This window comes from Dipodomys merriami, unplaced genomic scaffold (genome assembly GCF_024711535.1).
Source record: "Dipodomys merriami isolate MVZ:Mamm:240054 unplaced genomic scaffold, mDipMer1.0.p SCAF_16, whole genome shotgun sequence".
NCBI lineage: Eukaryota > Metazoa > Chordata > Mammalia > Rodentia > Heteromyidae > Dipodomys > Dipodomys merriami.
Window position 1 is genome coordinate 36210240 of NW_027202937.1, and position 20442 is coordinate 36230681.

Sequence of the window (20442 nt, forward strand, 5' to 3'; positions counted from 1 at the left end):
ATTATCTGACCTTTTCCGCTTGACTCATACCTATACTAGATATTGCAAATAAGGGAAACCATGGGACCTATGCTTCTTTGGGCCTGGCTTACTTCACTTAATATAATTTTTTCCAAACCTTTCCATTTCCTAACAAATGGGGAAATGTCATTCTTTCTGATGGAGGCATAGAATTCCATTGTGTATATATACCACATTTTCTTGATCCATTCATCTACTGAGGGGCATCTGGGTTGGTTCCATATCTTAGCTATGGTAAATAATGCTGCAATAAACATAGTTGTGCTGGTAGCTTTGGTGTGGTCTTGTTTGTAAACATTTGGGTAAATGCCCAAAAGTGGGATTGCTGGATCATAGGGGAGATCTATGTGAAGTCTTTTGAGGAACCTCCATACTGCTTTCCAAAGTGGTTGAACAAGTTTACATTCCCACCAACAATGAAGTAAGGTTCCTTTCTGTCCACATCCCCTCCAGCATCTATTGTTGTTAGAGTTCTTGATTTTTGCTGTTCTAACTGGAGTGAGGTGATATCTCAATGTTGTTTTGATTTGCATTTCTTTTATGGCTAGGGATGTTGAACATTTCTTCATGTGTCTATTGGCCATCCTTCTTTCTTCTTCAGAGAAGCTTCTCTTTAAGTCTTTCGCCCACTTATTTATTGGGCAGTTGTTTCTTTGAGGATTTGTTGTTGGGTGGTTTAATTTTTTGAGTTCCAAGTATATTTTAGATATGAGACCCTTGTCCGTTGTATGGCTAGTAAAGATCTTCTCCCAATCGGTGGGCTTTCTATTGATCTTGCTAGTTATGTCATTTGCCCTGCAGAAGCTCTGCAACCGTATGCAATCCCATTTGTCCAACCTTTCTTTGATTTGTTGTGCTTCCGGGTCTCTATTCAGAAAATTTCAGCCTGAGCCAAGGAGACCTAAGGTTTCTCCTATTCCATCCTGTAATGTTTTCAGAGTGTCTGCTTTGAGTTCAAGGTCTTTGATCCATTTGGAGTTGATTCTGGTGCAGGGTGATATATAAGGATCTAGCTTTAGTTTTCTACATGTAGTTAACCAATTTTGCCAGCACCATTTACTGAAGAGGCTGTCTTTCTTCCATTCTATTGTTTTAGCTTCCTTATCGAAGATTAGATGGCTATAGGTCTGTAGGTTCATTTCTGGGTTTTCAATTCTATTCCATTGGTCCTGAGGTCTGTTCTTATGCCAATACCAAGCTGTTTTGATTACTATGGCTTTATAGTAGAGTTTGAAATTTGGTATTGATATTCCTCCAGCAGTGTTCTTTCCGTTGCGGAGCGCTTTTGCTATTCGGGGTCTTTTATTGTTCCATATGAATTTTTGGATTGCCTCTTCTATTTCCTTGAAGAATGAGGGTGGAATTATGATAGGTACCGCGATGAATTTGTAGATAGCTTTGGGAAGTATTGCCATTTTCACGATGTTAATCTTGCCAATCCAGGAAGGTTTTGCTATTTTTTAAGTTCTGGGTTGATTTCCTTTTTCAAGATTTTAAAGTTTTCATCATAGAGGTCTTTCACTTCTTTGGTTAAGTTAATTCCTAGGTATTTTATTTTTTGTGGAGCTATTACAAATGGAGTTGCTTTCCTCATTTCAGCCACACTTTTCTCATTGTTGGCATATAGAAAAGCCATTGATTTTGGGGGGTTAATTTTATAACCTGCTACTTTGCCAAAGTTTTGAATCAGCTTGAGTAATTTGGGAGTGGAGTCTATGGGATTCTTTAAATACAAGATCATGTCATCTGCAAAGAGGGAGAGTTTTATTTCTTCTTTCCCTATTTGGATCCCCTTTATGTCTGCATCTTGTCTTATTGCTGTAGCTAGGCATTCTAATACTAGATTGAAGAGAAGTGGAGAGAGTGGGCATCCTTGTCTTGTTCCTGAGTTAAGAGTAAATGGCTTTAGTTTTTCACCATTGAGTATAATGCTGGCTGTAGGTTTGTCATATACAGCCTTTATTGTATTGAGGAATGATCCATGGATTCCTAATTTTTCCAGAACCTTCATCATAAAGGGGTGTTGGATCTTGTCAAATGCTTTTTCTGCATCTATTGAGATAACCATGTGGTTCTTATTCTTGCTCCTGTTGATGTGATGAATAATATTAATTGATTTGCGTATATTGAACCAGCTTTGCATCCCTGAAATGAATCCTGTTTGATCATGGTGTATGATTTTTTGGATGAATTGTTGAAGTCGATTAGCCAAAATTTTGTTGAGAAGTTTTGCATCAATGTTCATCAAAGAAATGGGTCTATAGTTCTCTTTCTTTGATGAGTCCCTGCCTGGTTTTGGGATGAGGGTTATGATGGCTTCATAGAATGTGTTCGGTAGTGAGCTTTCTCTTTCAATTTCATTGAAGATTTGGAGGAGTATTGGTGTGAGCTCTGCTTTGAAGGCCTTGTAAAATTCCGCTGTAAAACCATCTGGTCCTGGACTTTTCTTAGCTGGGAGGTCTCTTATTGCTGTTTCTATTTCAATGCTTGATATGGGCCTGTTAAGCTGGTTTAACTCATCTTGGTTTAGTTTTGGCATGTCAATATTTGCTAGGAAAAGGTCCATTTCTGTCAAGTTCTCAAACTTATTAGCATAAAGTTTTGAGAAGTATTCCCTTATAATGTTCTGAATCTTGGTTGTTTCCGTGGTGATGTTTCCATTCTCATCTCTGAGTTTATTAATTTGGGTGTGTTCTCTCCTTTTTCTGATAAGGTTTGCTAAGGGTCTGTCAATTTTGTTAAATTTATCGAAGAACCAACTCTTTGTTTTGTTGATTCTTTCTATAGTTTTTTGGATTCTAATTCATTTAATTCTGATTTAATTTTGATTATTTCTTTACGTCTACTGGATTGGGGTTTATCTTGCTGCTCTTTTTCAAGGAGGTTTAGATGTGTCATTAAATTGTTAGTTTCCGATCTCTCCAATTTGTTGATGTAGGAGCTCAGAGCTATAAACTTGCCTCTGAGTACTGCCTTTGCTGTGTCCCAGAGGAGCTGGTAATTTGTGTGTTCATTTTTGTTGAATAGCATGAACATTTGAATTTCCTTTCTAATCTCTTCCATGACCCACTCATGATTCAGCAGTGTGTTGTTTAGCCTCCATGTGATACTGGACTTTCTTTGGTGGCTTTTGGTGTTGAGTTCTAATTTTATTCCCTTGTGGTCAGAGAGAATGCAAGGTATAACTTCAATGTTTCTGAATTAAGACAAGTTTGCTTTGTGGCCTAAAATGTGGTCTATTTTAGAAAACGTTCCATGTGCTGCTGAGAAGAACGTGTATTCTGATGCTGCTGGGTGAAATGCTCGGTAAATGTCTGTTAAATCTAGTTGATATATGCAGCTGTTTAGATCTGCAGTTTCTCTGTTGAGTTTTTGCCAAGTTGATCTATCTAGTGGGGAGAGTGGTGTGTTAAAATCCCCTACAATTAATGTCTTTGGATCTGTATGGGATTTGAGGGAAAGTAGTGTTTCTTTGATAAATTTGGGTGCTCCATTGTTTGGCGAATAGATGTTTAGAATTGTAATATCCTCCTGAAGGAGAGATCCTTTAATTAGTATGTAGCGACCTTCTTTATCTCTTCTCACGATTTTTAATTTGAAGTCTATTTTATCTGATATTAGAATTGCAACTCCCGCCTGTTTATGAGGGCCGTTTGCTTGGTAGATTTTGTTCGAGCCTTTAACATTGAAAATGTGTTTGTTTTTACGGGCAAGATGTGACTCCTGCAGGCAGCAGATAGAAGGGTCTTGTTTTTTAATCCAACTAGACAGTCTATGTCGCTTGATTGGAGAGTTCAGTCCGTTAACGTTAAGAGATAGGACTGAGAGGTATTTGGGAGTTCCTGCCATGTTATCTACCTTCTTGGGGGCTGCGAAAACTGGGTTCTTCCTATGGTTCTTGGATTCTCAGTTTGGGCGCAGTTTGTTGGCCTTTATTGTGGTCTTGTTGGTTTTCTATGTGTAGGACATCTTTAAGAATCTTTTGTAGGGCTGGTTTGGTGGAGATGTATTGTTTCAAATTTTCTTTGCTGTGGAAGGTTTTTATTTGGCCTTCAGTTATGAAGGAGAGTTTAGCTGGGTACAGTATTCTTGGTTGATAGTTGTTTGTTTTTAGGGCATGGCATACATCATTCCAGGCTCTTCTTGCTTTGATTGTCTCTGCTGAGAAATCTGAGGTGATTCTAATTGGTTTCCCTTTATAGGTGATTACCCTTTTCTCCCTGACAGCTTTAAGGATCTTTTCCTTGTTCTGAGTTGATCCTGTGTGGATTATAATGTGACAGTGGGATGTCCTATTCTGGTCTGGTCTATTTGGGGTTCTAAAGGCTTCTTGTATCTGAATAGGCTTATCTTTTTGCATGTTTGGGAAGTTCTCTGCTAGAATCCTGTTAAACAAATTTCCTAGACCATTAACTTTTGTTTCTTGGTGCTCCTCTACACCCATTATCCTTAGATTAGGCCTTCTGATGGTGTCTTCCATGTGTTGGATAGATCTGTCATATTTCTTGGACTTGTCTTGGATGGTTGTATGTTCTTTCTCTATAATATCTAGGCTGTCTTCAATCCCTGAGATTCGATCTTCTGCATGGTCTAACCTGCTGTCAAGACTCTCTACTTTGTTTTTAATCTCTTTTCCTTCTAATTGGTCAGCTTTGATGGCTTCAACTTCTTTGTTGAAGCTCTGTTTTAGGTCTTGTATGGATCTCTTTACTTCCTTAATTTGGTGTTCAGTGTTTGTCCTCAAATCACTTAGTTGATTAGATATGGTTTCTTTGGACTCCCATTCCTTCTGTTGGGTTCCATTCAGCATTCCCTTTGTGGTCTCCCTGACTTCCTTCAGGTCTTTGTAAATGGATTCTATGGATGCCTTTAGTGATCTTTGTGTGTTCTCTACCTGGTCTCTCAATTCCTGTATTACTCTTTGATTAACTTCCTCACGTTCGTGGGATTCCTGCAGTTCTCTTTGAGTGTTCTCTGCCTGCTCATGCCATTCCTCCCTTTCTCTTTGAGTATTCCCAATTTGTTCACGCAAATCCTGTATCAGTTTTTGAGTAGCTTCCTCACGCTTATGATATTCCTGTATAAACTTCTGGGATGCCTCCTCTCTCTCCCTATCACGCTCATACAGAGTCCTTTGTACATTGTCAAACTTCTCATTTATCATGTTTGCTATTAGTGTTTGTAGAGCTATTTGGGAACTCTCCTCTGGATTGTTCATTATCTGATCTGACCCCTGATTATCAAGATTGGGAATTGAGATACCCGAATTTGCCATTTTTCTTGTGTTTTTCCAGCTTACTCTGCCCATTTGAGATGAAGATAATACCAGTTTTGTGCTAGAACACTATCTTAAGGCAACCATCAACCAAAGTTTGCATTTGTACAGTCAATAGTCTACAGATACAATCTAGTTCAACAGATACATCTATTCAACATCAAACAACTATATTTTAAAGGACTTCGAACTGCAGAAAAGAATTTGGAAAACCAGAAATTATTAGGATTAGGGAGAGATGTGGGTGAAAAATAGGAATAGATTGGTGTGGGGAGGCACAGGGAGAGTTAACTATGTCCTAATCACAATGCAGGAAATGGGTTGGGTAGGATGCAAGTAGAGAGAGAGAGAAAAAGAAGAGAGGGATATGGGAATGAAAAGAGACCAGAAAAAAAATAGAAACGTAAAAATTAATGTTATTGTAGAAATTAAAAGACGATCTATTTAGAGAGGAATATGAATATGTTGTGAGAAAGGGAGGACATAGAGGAGATGTGAAAAATTTAAGGATGGGAAAGGGAGAAGAAAAGATCAGAAGTTCAGTAGAGCTAGACAAAAAACAAAAAGATAATTATGAAAGAAAGAAAAAGAGAAAGAAGATAAGAAAAGAAAGGAAAACGCTCATTTACATAATCCTAAAATAAAAATTATAAGAGGAGAAAGAAAAAAAAAGTTACTGGAGATCAAGTATTTTTTCAGAAGAGGCAAAAATTAAAGATTAATAAAAGTTTTAAAAGAGAAAAAAAATTTATATATATATAAGGTAACAAAAAACAAAAAACAAACAAAAAAAAAAGAAAAGAAGAAGAAAAAAAAGAAAGAAAAAGAAAAAAAAGTCCTTTGATTTTTTTTGGGGGGGGAGGGGTGGGAAGAATCCTGTATCTCCCTTTTGTCTGTAACCAGCCTTTTGTTGGAGCCTCTGGTCAGCTTGAGGTCCTGTGGCTTTATTGGTTTCTTAAGTCGGTTTGTTGGAAGAGGCAGCAAAATGCTCTGCTTTACCCAAGATTTTGAGATCCCCCTCCCAGGTTAGTTTTCTAGGAGTGTGATCTGCTTTGAGAATCACAAAAGAGGGGGATGCAGTGGTGAGGCTAGGTTCTGGGTAGAGTTGAGGCCTTTCAACAATCAGTAGCTTTTTCCTGGGGTTGTTTTGCGCAAAAAAAAAAATCTCCCAGAGCCCAGCCTGGAGCCATTCTCAGGGTTTCTGTTTTTCAATTGATTGTTGAGGCTGCTAGAGGGAGGGGCAGCCTCTGGCTCTGGTTACCCAGTGAGGGAAGCCACTCCAATGGCTGGCGCCTGAGCTGGGTGACTTTTCCCTGGATGGTGCCGAGTCTGGCAGGTCACTTTGCTGTTAAGTTCTTGTGACCTGCTAAATGACTCGTTTTATTCCAAGGCCTGGGTTGGAGCTGGCAGCTCCTCCGAGCTTTGTCGGTATCCAAGATGGAGGTCACCGGTGCTGGGGGGGGAGGGGTGGCCTTCCCTCCTCTGCTCCCTGAGGAGTGAGGATGTCGGGCTTCTACTCACGCCAAGTCTTGGATCCTGGGTCGTCTCTGGTCTGCAAGCTGCAGGATGAAGATGTCCGCTCTTTGTTGGTTCTTGCTGGTGTTGAGTAGAATCCGCTCGCCCGCTGAGTCTGGCTCCTTCGTCCCGGACTCTCTGTGTGAGCGCTCAGGTATGGCCAATATAGCAGTTTATTAAGAAGATCAGCTTTCTTCTTCCCATAACGTTAATATGGTGTGGTTTTACACTTCCTCTTCAGAAATACCCTGGAACTGTGGACTGTGGTTTCCTGAGGCCCCATATCACCGCAGCAGATGGTGGGTGTTGCGCTGGGCTCCATTGCTTTTGTGATTCTTCTCGCATTCCTCTCCTTCTCAGGGTCTTGTTTTTTAATCCAACTAGACAGTCTATGTCGCTTGATTGGAGAGTTCAGTCCGTTAACGTTAAGAGATAGGACTGAGAGGTATTTGGGAGTTCCTGCCATGTTATCCACCTTCTTGGGGGCTGCGAAAACTGGGTTCTTCCTAAGATTCTTGGATTCTCAGTTTGGGTGCAGTTTCTTGGCCTTTGTTGCATTCTTGTTGGTTTTCTATGTGTAGGACATCTTTAAGAATCTTTTGTAGGGCTGGTTTGGTGGAGATGTATTGTTTCAAATTTTCTTTGCTATGGAAGGTTTTTATTTGGCCTTCAGTTATGAAGGAGAGTTTAGCTGGGTACAGTATTCTTGGTTGATAGTTGTTTGTTTTTAGGGCATGGCAGACGTCATTCCAGGCTCTTCTTGCTTTGATTGTCTCTGCTGAGAAATCTGAGGTGATTCTAATTGGTTTCCCTTTATAGGTGATTACCCTTTTCTCCTGGACAGCTTTAAGGATCTTTTCCTTCGTCTGGGTTGATCCTGTGTGGGTTATAATGTGACAGTGGGATGTCCTATTCTGGTCTGGTCTATTTGGGGTTCTAAAAGCTTCTTGTATCTGAATAGGGCTATCTTTTTGTATGTTTGGGAAGTTCTCTGCTAGGATCCTGTTAAACAAATTTCCTAGACCATTAACTTCTGTTTCTAGGTGCTCCTCTACACCCATTATCCTTAGATTGGGCCTTCTGATGGTGTCTTCCAGGTGTTGGATAGATCTATCATATTTCTTGGACTTGTCTTTGATGGTTGTATGTTCTTTCTCTATAATATCTAGGCTGTCTTCAATCCCTGAGATTCGATCTTCTGCATGGTCTAACTCTCTACTTTGTTTTTAATCTCTTTTCCTTCTAATTGGTCAGCTTTGATGGCTTCAAGTACTTTGTTGAAGCTCTGTTTTAGGTCTTGTATGAATTTCTTTACTTCCTTAATTTGGTGTTCAGTGTTTGTTCTCAAATCACTTAGTTGATTGGTTATGGTTTCTTTGGACTCCCATTCCTTCTGTTGGGTTCCATTCAGCATTCCCTTTGTGGTCTCCCTGACTTCCTTCAGCTCTTTGTTAATGGATTCCATGAATGCCTTTAGTGATCTTTGTGTATTCTCTACCTGGTCTCTCAATTCCTGAATTACTCTTTGATTAGCTTCCTCCTGTCTGTGGGATTCCTGCAGTTCTCTTTCTTCCCGTTCGTGGGATTCCTGTAGTTCTCTTTGAGTGTTCTCTGCCTGCTCATGCCATTCCTCCCTTTCTCTTTGAGTATTCTCAAGTTGTTCACGCAAATCCTGTATCAGTTTTTGAGTAGCTTCCTCACGCTTGTGATAATCCTGTATAAACTTCTGGGATGCCTCCTCTCTCTCCCTATCACGCTCATACAGAGTCCTTTGTACATTGTCAGACTTCTCATTTATCATGTTTGCTATTAGTGTTTGTAGAGCTATTTGGGAACTCTCCTCTGGATTATTCTTTATCTTTTCTAATCCCTGATTATCAAGATTGGGAATTGAGATACCCGAATTTGCCATTTTTCTTGTGTTTTTCCAGCTTACTCGGCCCATTTGAGATGAAGATAATACCAGTTTTGTGCTAGAACACTATCTTAAGGCAACCATCAACAAAAGTTTGCATTTGTACAGTCAATAGTCTACAGATACAATCTAGTTCAACAGATACATCTATTCAACATCAAACAACTATATGTTAAAGGACTTCGAACCGCAGAAAAGAATTTGGAAAACCAGAAATTATTAGGATTAGGGAGAGATGTGGGTAAAAAATAGGAATAGATTGGTGTGGGGAGGCACAGGGAGAGTTAACTATGTCCTAATCACAATGCAGGAAATGGGTTGGGTAGGATGCAAGTAGAGAGAGAGAGAAAAAGAAGAGACAGAAAGGGGAATGAAGAGAGACCAGAAAAAAAATAGAAACGTAAAAATTAATGTTATTATAGAGGTTAAAAGACCGTCTATTTAGAGAGGAATGTGAATATGTTCAGAGAAGGGGAAGGACATAGAGGAGATGTGAAAAACTTTAAGGATGGGAAAGGGAGAAGAAAAGATCAGAAGTTCAGTAGAGCTAGACAAAAAACAAAAAGATAATTAAGAAAGAAAGAAAAAGAGAAAGAAGACAAGAAAAGAAAGGAAAACGCTCATTCACATATTCCTAAAATAAAAAATATAAGATGAGAGAAAAAAAAAGTTACTGTAAAACAATTATTTTTTCAGAAGAGGCAAAAATTAAAGATTAATAAAAATTTCAAAAGGGAAAAAATATATATATAAGGTAACAAAAAACAAATAACAAGCAAAAAAAAGAAAAGAAGAAGAAGAAAAAAAAAGAAAAAAGAAAAAAAAGTCTTTTGATTTTTTTTTGGGGGGGGGAGGAGTGGGAAGAATCCTGTATCTCCCTTTTGTCTGTAACCAGTCTCTTGTTGGAGTCTCTGGTCAGCTTGCGGTCCTGTGGCTTGATTGGTTTCTTAAGTCGGTTGGTTGGAAGAGGCAGCAAAATGTTCTGTTTTACCCAAGATTTTGAGATCCCCCTTCCAGGTTAGTTTTCTGGGAGGGTGATCTGCTTTGAGAATCACAAAAGAGGGGGATGTGGTGATGAGGCTAGGTTCTGGGTAGAGTTGAGGCCTTTCAACAAACAGTAGCTTTTCCCTGGGGCTATTTTGTGATAAAGCTCACAGAGCCCAGCCTGGAGCCATTCTCAGGGTTTCTGTTTTTCAATTGATTGTGGTGGCTGCTAGAGGGAGGGGCAGCCTCTGGCTCTGGTTACCCAGTGAGGGAAGCCACTCCAATGGCTGGCGCCTGAGCTGGGTGACTTTTCCCTGGATGGAGCTGAGTCTGGCTGGTCACTTCGCCGTTACGTTCTTGTGACCTGCTAAATGACTCGTTTTATTCCAAGGCCTGAGCTGGAGCTAGCAGCTCCTCCGAGCTTTGTCGGTATCCAAGATGGAGGTCACCGGTGCTGGGGGGGGAGGGGTGGCCTTCCCTCCTCTGCTCCCTGAGAAGGAGTCAGGACGTCGGGCTTGTACTCACGCTGAGCCTTGGATCCTGGGTCGTCTCTGGTCTGCAAACAGCAGGATGAAGATGTCCGCTCCTTGTCGGTTCTTGTTGGTGTTGAGTAGAATCTGTTCGTCCACTGCGTCTGGCTCCTTCGTCCTGGACTCTCTGTGTCTCAGGTATGACCCCGCGGCGGTGGTCGCCGCTGCGACCCTGCTGCTGCAGCGGCAGCTGATGTGTTTCCTTGGCTTCCCCTCTCTTTTCTAACTCTCTGTCCTGTGATGGCACACTTGGTGTGATTCTCTGGCTTAGGACTGTTCAGTGGAACTCTAAAACTGCTTTCTATGCGAGAGCTTGTTCAGATTCCAGCTTCTCCTCCGCCATCTTCCCGGAACTTCCATTACTTTTCTTAATTTTGAGATATATGCAATGAATTCTTGACTGTATTTTTCCCTCTTACCCTGTAAATTCATCTTACCTTCTACCCTTGGCACCAAACCCCCTCTTGGATGTACCTAATACCTGGTGTTGATTTTGTTGGGCTTTGACCTAGTTTTTCTAAAAGATTATAGTTTTTCTAAGTATTTTCATTTCATTACAAACAGTACAATATACTTTGAAATAGATGAGTAAAATTCCATTGTGTGTGTGTATCTATATCTATCTATCACCTTTTCTTGATACATTCATCCGTTGAGGACCATCTGGGCTAATACCATACCTGGATATGATGAACAGTGCTGCAATGAACATGGTTTTGTTGATGGCCTTACTGTAATCTTACTTATATTCTATTGGATAAATGCTCAGGAGTAGGATTGTTGGGATATAGGGTAGTTCTATATTTAGTGTTTTTGAGGATTCCCCAATACTGTCCGAAGGTTGAACAAGCTTATGTTCTCCACCAATAGTGTATTAGAGTTCCATTTTGGCATATCCTTGCCAACATTTGTTGTTTTTTTTTTTGATGATGGTCATTCTAACTGGGGTAATGTGAAATCTCAGTGTTGTTTTGATTTGCATTTCCTTTATGGCCAGAGGTGGTGAGCATTTCTTCACAGGTCTATTGGCCATTTTTACTTCTTCTGAGATGTCACTCTTTAGGACATTAGCTCATTTATTAATAAGTTTGAGGGTTTAATTATTGATTATTTAATTTGTTTAATTTTTTTATTATTTAATTTGTTTGGATCTCTATGTTATTTCAGGTCATTTAATATTTGTTTGATGAAGTTAGGAGCACCTACATTCAGTGCATAGAGCATGATGTCTTCTTGGACAAGGGTTCCCTTTATTAGTATGGGAAGTCCTCTGTCTCTTCTAACTGACTTTAATTAGAAGTTTATTTTATCTGATATTAGTCTTGCTAATCCAACTTGTTTATGAAGGACATTTGCTTGAATTTATTCTAGCCTTTCACTTTGAGTAGATATTTATTTTTGCCAGTGAGATGTATCTCTTGTAGGCCAACAGATAGATAGGTCTTTTTGATCCAATCAGCCACTCTATGTCTTTTAATTGGGGAATTAAGTCCATTGATGTTGAGAATCAGGACTGTGAGGTATGTGCTAGCTTCTGTCATGTTACCCACAACTTAGGGCTTGTGCCCCTCTATTTTTACTATGTTTATCTGCACATATGATTGGGAACATTTTGTCTTCCTATTTTGTGTTATTGATTTTCTGTATGTAGGAAGTCTTTGAGTACCTTCTACTGTGCTGGTTTGGTAGATATAAATTGTTGCAATTTCTGTTTTTGTTTCTTTTTGTCGGTTGTGGGACATGAACTCTGGGCTTGGGCACTGTCCCTCAGCTCTTCAGCTCAAGGTGAGCACTCTACCACTTGAGCCACAGCACCAATTCTGGTTTTCTAGTGGTTTATTGGAGATAAGAGTCTCACCGACTTTCCTGTGTGGGCTGGCTTTGAGCCGCGATCCTCAGATCTTATCCTCCTGAATAGCTAGGATTACAGGCGTGAGCCACCGGAGGCTGGCCTGCAATTTCTGTTTATGATGAAATATTTCCTTCAGTTATGAAGGAAAGCTTGGCTGGATATAGCATTCTTGGTTGATAGGTATTTACTTCCAGTGCTTGACATACCTTGTGCTAGACTGTCCTTGCTTTTAGAGTTTCAGCTGAGAAATCTGTGGTATTATGACTGGTTTTCCTTTATAAATAATTAATAATCTCTCTGACAGCTTTAAAAATCCTTTCTTTTAAAAGAACTTCCATACTGCTTCCAGAGTGGGTGAACAAGTTTACATTCCCACCAACAGTGTAATAGAGTTCCCTTTTGGCTGCTTCACTACCAGCATTTATTATTGTTAGTTTTCTTGATATTGGCCATTCTAACTGGAATGAGGTGGAATTTCAATATTGTTTTGATTTGCATTTCTTTTATGACCAGATATTCTGAAGTATTGTTCATGTGTCTATTGGCCATTCTTACTTCTTCCTCTGAGAAGTCTCTAAGTCTTCAGCCCATTTATTGATTGGATTGTTGAGTTTTTCAGTTTTTTTGAGCTGTAAGTCTATTTTAGATATGAAACCTTTGTCTGATGCATAGCTAGTAAAGATTTTCTTCCATTCTATGGGCTTTCTATTTATCTTGGTAGCTAGAAGCTGGCTGTCTATTTATCTTGCCATGCAGAAGCTCTTCAGTTTGATGCAATCCCTAGTTATGTGCAAGTGATCATATAAAATAATACATTATGAAATGGACTCCAAGAAAACAGTTAGCAACCATCCCCAAAGACCATGTGGACATGGTTATGTATAGGAAAAGAAGTTTATTGCCATCTGAGGCTGACAAGGCCACCTCTCCAATGGGAGAAGGAGAAATGGTGGCCATCTTTTGTTTAGGGTCAAGTTTATATTCAGTGGGGAGAGGGGAAGGAAGATGGGAAGTCCTCTGTGTGCATGCACAGCTGAATCTAAAAGTGGCACATAGTATGGAATGTTTTTCTGATTATAACAGTTACAGTTGGGTAGCATTCCCCTGGTGCAGTGTGGGCTAGGGATAAAACACAGTTCTAGGAAGTGGTGGGAGGAACATCCAGGACTGAAGACCAGCTGCAGTTAGGCCTAGTAAGATCAACTGGTTTTGAGGGAGGGGCTCAGGACCTGAGATGGAGGGAATGCTAACATTCCCCACTTTATTGTTTAATAAGTACCAGACCGTGATTAGGGGCAGAGGTTGTTTCTTCTGGATCTGCCTCCTGCTTTAAAGGAACAAAGTAGTCAGGGGTCCCGATTTGTCATTAGATTAGGTACCCTTTTAGGAGCATTTGGTTGACATCTTCTCTGTGAGAATATTTTGTAGACATCTGAAATGCAAGGCACAATTAGTAAAGGGCAAAAAATTGTTAGTGGACCCAATGAGAGGCATAAACCAGGGAGTGATTGATCCCCAGAAGGGGCTATCAAAGACCTGAGATACCCAATTGTTTTTTCAGGTTAGCAACCACTTTTTTTTTTTTTATCATTTTAGGTTTTGTTTTCTTCTGCCAGTCATGTTAATACAATAACAACACTCCTATCCCAACAAAAGGCAGGGTTTTACATTTTTAGCCATTAATAAATTTAGTGCTCTTTGGTTTTGAAGGCACATATCTGCCAGTTTAGCTGAGTCTGCAGAAGGTTAAGGGCCACTGTGGTCTCCTTGACATTAGCCTGTAGTGCTTTACATAGCTGGTTGTTGGAAGTTATTGAGTGATACAGATCTCCTGAAGCTATTCCTACAGAGGCTACCATACTTACAAGGTTTTTTCCTACTGAAAGAGGAAAGAGGTGTGCTCACTTCTCTTGGCTTGGGTTCAGGAAGAGGTCTTTATCGGCCCACATCTGAAATTTAATGAAAGTGTACAGCATGTATGGGGAACTCGGGTAACCACAATACAAGAGGGAGGTGTCTAGGTTCCATACAGAATGATAAGGATTTACATCACAACAGCATTTCATTGGGGCCATGACACTGATTTAACCAAAATCTTGGTTGAGCACAGGGAAGAAATGGAGAATGCCTTTTCCATCTTGGAGATATATCATGGTACCTAAGACTTTTCCAGCTTTATCTTAGTATTACAGGAGCCTGAGGAAGAAAGCACATTGTGGCCTTTTTTAAAGCTATTTTCTGTTGATATGGGGGCATTGAGGAGTCACTGGGGCTGGGATCTTTAGTGTCCAGATCTGTGCGGGGCAGGGTAGTTTAATGTTAAGTGAATCTTTCAGTTGCCTGTCATAATAAGATGGACTTGACTTGTTTCCAGTTAGTGTTCTGAGTGAGGGCTCCTGTTAAAGAGAACTTGAAAAAGGTGAGATTAGGCAAAAGGCTGACAGGGTGGCGGAACTTATACCCTGGTCGTAAACCACCCAATGGCCATAAGCCACTGGAAAAGAGGAGTTCCTCTGTAACTGGATTAGGGGCCCCAAGAGAGTGTCTATGGTTTTTGGCAACTAGGTAGGGGAGAGTATGGTGAACTGGCAGGGAATGGCCAGTCAGAGACTAGAGCTGGACTGGAGTGGTTAAGGGCCCAACAAGAGTCTTTATTAAAAGGGCAGCAAGTGCATGATGAACTCCTCTCTTAAAGACCACCAGACCTGAACAGAGCTTGCAGCAAGCTTTGAAACATAACTCCACATGCTTGGGATGGAGACTAAGCCTTAAGAAAAGCAAACCTTATATGGACATACTTGGGTATAAGCTCAGGAACTAGAACTTTTCTATCCAGAGAAGATATTCCTCAACTTTTTATATAGGGGAAAATTTAAGAGTCTACTCAGAGGTGGGTGATTTAAGCCATTTAGGGAGGTTAATCAAGACAGAATCAGAGCTTGTTTATGTAAAGTATTTCTAAGGCTATGACACCTGCATTTCCCTGAAGCAGTTTTTCTAGCTCACTTTGAGCTTGGTATCTGTATTTAATGAATGGCCTCTCTCACTTCTAGGCCTTTTGGCACTGGATGGAGAACTACTTCCACCCAGCAAGAGGCACCTAGAAGTTACTTATACTTAGCTTCCTTACTTTTTTTTTTTACTGGTTTTATACACATGAAATTAAATTATTGATTTTTTTTTAGTTAGCTGAATTTTTGTCCTTCAGAACCAAGAGCCTAAGTAAGTTACTTTAACCAACGTTTTATAAAGGAGGTCCTCCTGGCCTATACCTGTTTTGTAAGCATAATGACATAGCCAGCAGTCCTTTTTTAGGTCAAGTTGGGTAAGATTTACAGAAAGAATGTTCCACAAGAATCTTAGTTTTTGTAGATACAAAGGAGGAATTAGCTGAGAGAGATAGAGCCAGGCAGGGGTCCTGTCTACTTTTACCAAGGTGGACCCAGTGGTCAGGATGATGATGTAGAATCCGTTCAAGGCAGGAGTGAGGCATCTTGAACTTTGTCTCCAGGTTAGAAGGATCTAGGCTGGGCAGCAGACTCTCCCAGTGGTTCAGACATATTGCATATCTCATGCTGAGTTGTCTGTAAATTTCTACACAAACTAGTTAAAGAAATTTAATGTAACTAAAACCTCAATCTATTTTACGAAGAGTTTGCCAGGATCAGATGCCATTAGGAGCAATATTTACTCCAGAGAGGAAGGAACATATAACATTTACTTTTAACTAATGCACAGACCTTTTGGGCTACAGTGTAGTTAGTTCAGCATTTTGATTTGCAAAAGCATTTTTCCTGTCTGCCTAGAGAACCCGATCTCTGGTGACCCTAACAATACTTAAGCTAACTGTGCAGGCCCTAGACAACTCTCTATAGGGACATGACCTCAGGTCCACAAACTTTTTTCTGAATGTATGTGGCTGATGCCAGCCCCAAATCATGGCCAGTTAGGGCTTTGAGCAGATACAGGGGGTTGGGATTTTAAAAATTATCCCCCATTTACAACCTTAGCTTTTACCACCCACTATTACAGATGACTGGCAAGGGTATAACTTCCTGCCCAGTTAAGAAGTAGACAGGTATGGGCATTAGATGAACAAGCTAATAAACTATCTCTCTTGATCTCCCAGCTCTGGTTAATTTTGAAAGGGTGGGCAAAGAGTGGCTCCATTTAGGATGTGACACCATCCCATCTTACTCCTCTCCATGGTTCCTCAGTGTTAGTATTGGCCTGGAAGGCCAGCTTCTCATTGCTGGGATGTCCCTGTAGACATCTCTATGGTCACAGGGTTTGAACTCAAGGCCTGGGCATTGTCCCTGAGCACTTTTGCTCAAGTCTAGGGCTTTACTCCTTTGAGCCACAGTGCCAGTTCTCACATTTGGCTGGTTAATTAGAGATAAGAGTTTCTTAAGCTATGCTTCCAGCCTGGTTCTTTGGTGGTTAATTTGGAAATGGAGTCTCACAGGGATTTTTCTGCCTGGGCTGGCTTTGAACTGCAATCCTCAGATCAAACAAATCTTTGCCACAAACCCCTTTTTATTTCCAATTAAACAACAATAAGATCAATAGAAATAGTAAACAGAGCCTACCTGTAACTTGTTAAGAATTAAAGTTACATCTGACAAACTTGTAAGAGTCATCTGTCCTTTTGTGTGTGACTACAAGTGTATAACAATAAAAGACATAACAATAGCTATTAAAGTTTAAAATAGTGATTGATTAAACAATCTAGTTATTTTTAATTATATATAACATAATATTAATTGTGATTAAGAAATTGTAGATGTTACTAAACCTTTTCAATTAAAATGAGGAATATAGGAGTTGTTGTCCTCTTAGTTCTTCATCCAAAAAGTCTTTGGAAACATACATTAAAGCACAAATAATTACTTTTATAGATGGATATAAATAATGACATGCTGGTTTTATGTTAGGGTATTAATATTTACCTTATTTAAATCATAGCCAATTTAATTACATACCTACTTTACTTATAAACTCTATCTTTAAGACATTAAGACTATTGCTACTTAATCACACCATCTACACTCATTCAAATATTCTGTAGTTTGTATTAATTTTTTCCTTTTTAGCAAATATTTTAGACAATTTTTACTTCTCAAATACATTTTAATCTAAAAGAAATCATTTTTTCTTTTGATTCCTCAATTTTTTCCAGCCCTTTTCTAAAATATATTTTTTATTATAAAGATACTGTACAGAGGGGTTTCAGTTACATGAGCAAGGTAATGAGTACATTTCCCATGGAGCATTGTTACCCTCACCTTTTTCCCCCAGCATCCCTTCCCTCCCCACCTCCCCCAAGCCTTTTTTAAAACCATTTCTGTTTATATTTGTCTTTGCTTTTTTCCTTTTGTTTTTGTTTTGTTGTTTTTACATCACAGCTGGTTAGGAGCAGAGCTAGGTCTCATTACTTTTCCTACTTTCCTTGATATATATATATATATATATATATATATATATATATATATATCAAGAAGTACATTTGATTTAACATAAAATTTACAATTGCAGTTAATGAACAAATAATTTTAGGAAATATCAGTACCACAAAATAGAAAAAAAATTGATTTTTTACACTATGATGACAGTTTTTAATATATACAATGAGATTATTTTGAACAAGTTTATACACACACATACACATATACATACATACATTTGTGTGTATGTTTTTAGGCACACAGGTTTTTTGAAAAAATGAAAATTGGTCATGTAAGTTTTCTGGGATTCCAGCGGCAAAGTGATATTATTTTGCCCAATATGATAGAACCATATTCTATCAGTCAGGACAACAAAAACATTTTAAATCTTTGCCAATGAATAAAATGTCTTTTACATAACTAGTATATGTCTGAGACAAGCAGAAAAGGTCAGATATGTTGATGTTATGTGAAATGAGCCCCAAGATAAGTATTCAAATATTTTTTACTTTCTTGCGATTGTTTCTAACATATTTATAAGATGATTTCTTTGTTGCTTTGTATATCCCTCCCCCATGATATAACCCCTGCTTTCACTGTATTTGATGTTGGTATAATTTGTGGAGGGGAAGGGAAAAAAACAAATAGTTTAAATAGGGATACAGGTGGACCCATTGCAACAATGAGATGTACAAGTCATTATGTCTAAAAACAAACTTTACAACTTTGGCAGGGGAGGCAGATATTGGTGGGGGGGGGTGGGATATGGGAAGGGATAGGAAGGGGAAACAAAGGAGGAAGCACCAATGCTGGATATGAAATGTACTCATTATCTTGCCCATGTAATTGTAACTCCTCTTTATGGTATTTTCATAATAAAAAAATTTCTTTTACAGATTACCAACACCTACATATCTAAGAGCAGAATATGTTAGAACATCTTTGTTAGTAAGACATATTGATCTTTGAATAATTGACTTTATTTTTTTAAATACCAACAAACCACATTAACTTTAATGGAAAGCTGAAGAGGGATGTCATGGTGACCAAAGGAGTCAACAAGCAGAATTTAACAGAACCTCCATGTATAAACAAACATTAATCACAAGAAGAGAAAACCTCTTAAGCAATTATGGTGACATATATTAGTATATGAGGTAACCTTTGAATACTTAGAGGAGTAAACTTGGTGGAAGTGGGCATTGTAGAAAAACCCCATGTGGCCATTGTCTATTTTAGGCAGGTATTTATCTCTAGGACCTGGAGAAAGAATGAGAGGGTTTAATCTAGAGTGACTAAGGAGCACAGAGGCTTGTGATGGTGACATGTTGGGAAGTGAAGTGCAGCTGCCTTCCAAGGCCTTTCCAGGGCTGGGGGCAGTGATGGAGGTATGGTGTGGTAGAACTGAAAACCTAACTTTGTTGAACATGAAAAGAAGTAAAAGGCAATGCTCCATGGAAATATCTACTTCTAAATACTACATTTTTTCTACCCACTTTAATTTTGAGTTCTTGAACAATTTGAATGTAAGATCTCCACAGTGGCTGTAAGAGTTCAGAAAAGGCATCCAGTTTTGCTTTACCCCGTATGCCTATGGATGCTGATTGGGAACATCTGCAGCTAAATCCTGAAAGGTGGATGATGTTAAGTGGAGCTTTGAGAGTTACTCAGTTTGTCCTACGGAGTAGGATAAATCTGAAGCCATCACTTTGTGTTAAGATTTTAGAATGAAATTCAGGTGTAAGCCACAAGATACATTTATAGAAGATGACTGGAAATAGCCTCTAATTACTTCACAATTATTAGCTGAATGAACTCTTGCATGCACAAATGGTTTGAGTTTCTGAGCCATGGGAACCTAACAGCATTTCCCTGACTTCAAGACTTCCCAGGAACAACTCCAGATTTCTTGTCACAGTATGCTATGGAAGCACCTAGAAAGTATTGGCTTCTAAATACAATATGGTTGCTTCTTCACACTTGAATTTTTGGCTAAGCAACTCAGGTTGAATTGCTGAACAATTGGACACTAAAAGCTCTGCAGTGGCTGCAAGCATTCAGAAGAGGCATTCAGGTTTGCTTTATCCCATATACTATACATGCTGATTAGGAATATCTGTTTCTAATTTCTAAAAGGTGGGTGTTGTCGAGTGGAGCTTTGAGACAGTCCCTCAGTTTATCATTTGGAGTAAGATAAACCTAAAGTAATCTCAATGTGTTTGAGATTTAAGAATGAGTATTCAGGTTTCTTTCACCAGGCATGTTAATGGAAGCTGACTGGAAATATCAGCCTCTAAATACTGAACAGTTGTTACTGGAAAGAAATTTTTAACACACACACTGGGTTTGAGGTTCTGAGCCATGGGAACTAACTGCATTTCCCTGACTTTCAAGGCTTCCTAGAAACAATTCCAGATTTCTTGACACATGGAAGCTCCTGGGAAGTATCTGCTTCTCAATACTACATGGGTGCTTCTATGCACTTGAATTTTGGCAAAGCAACTCAGGTTGAATTGCTGAACAATTGGACTCTGAGATCCCTGCAGTGGCTGTTACCATTCAGATGAGGCATTCAGGTGTGATTTACCGCATAGGACCATGGACACTGGGAAGATCTTCTTCTCATTCCTAAAAGATGGGTGTTGGTGAGGAGAGTTTTTACACATTCACTCAGTATGACCTGTTCAGTAAGTATCACATTGTTTTCAAGACATGAGAACAAGGAGTCAGGTTATTTTGACCAGACATATTTATAATAGCTCACTGGATGTATCAGCCTCTAAAAGCAATAGTTGTTAGGCAAATGATCTCTTCCAGGTACAATGGTATTGAAGTTATGAGCACCAGGAACATAACAGCATTTCTCTGGTTTCAGTGCTTCTTAGGAAGAAATCCAGACTCGTGGA

General features: G+C 39.3%; 1 pseudogene; it reads right to left on the reverse strand.

Annotated features, from left to right (window-relative positions):
- The window catches only part of LOC138827720 (large ribosomal subunit protein uL6-like), a 52129-nt pseudogene extending 32001 nt beyond the window's left edge, over nt 1-20128 (reverse strand).
- Nucleotides 20129-20442: the final 314 nt, after the last annotated feature.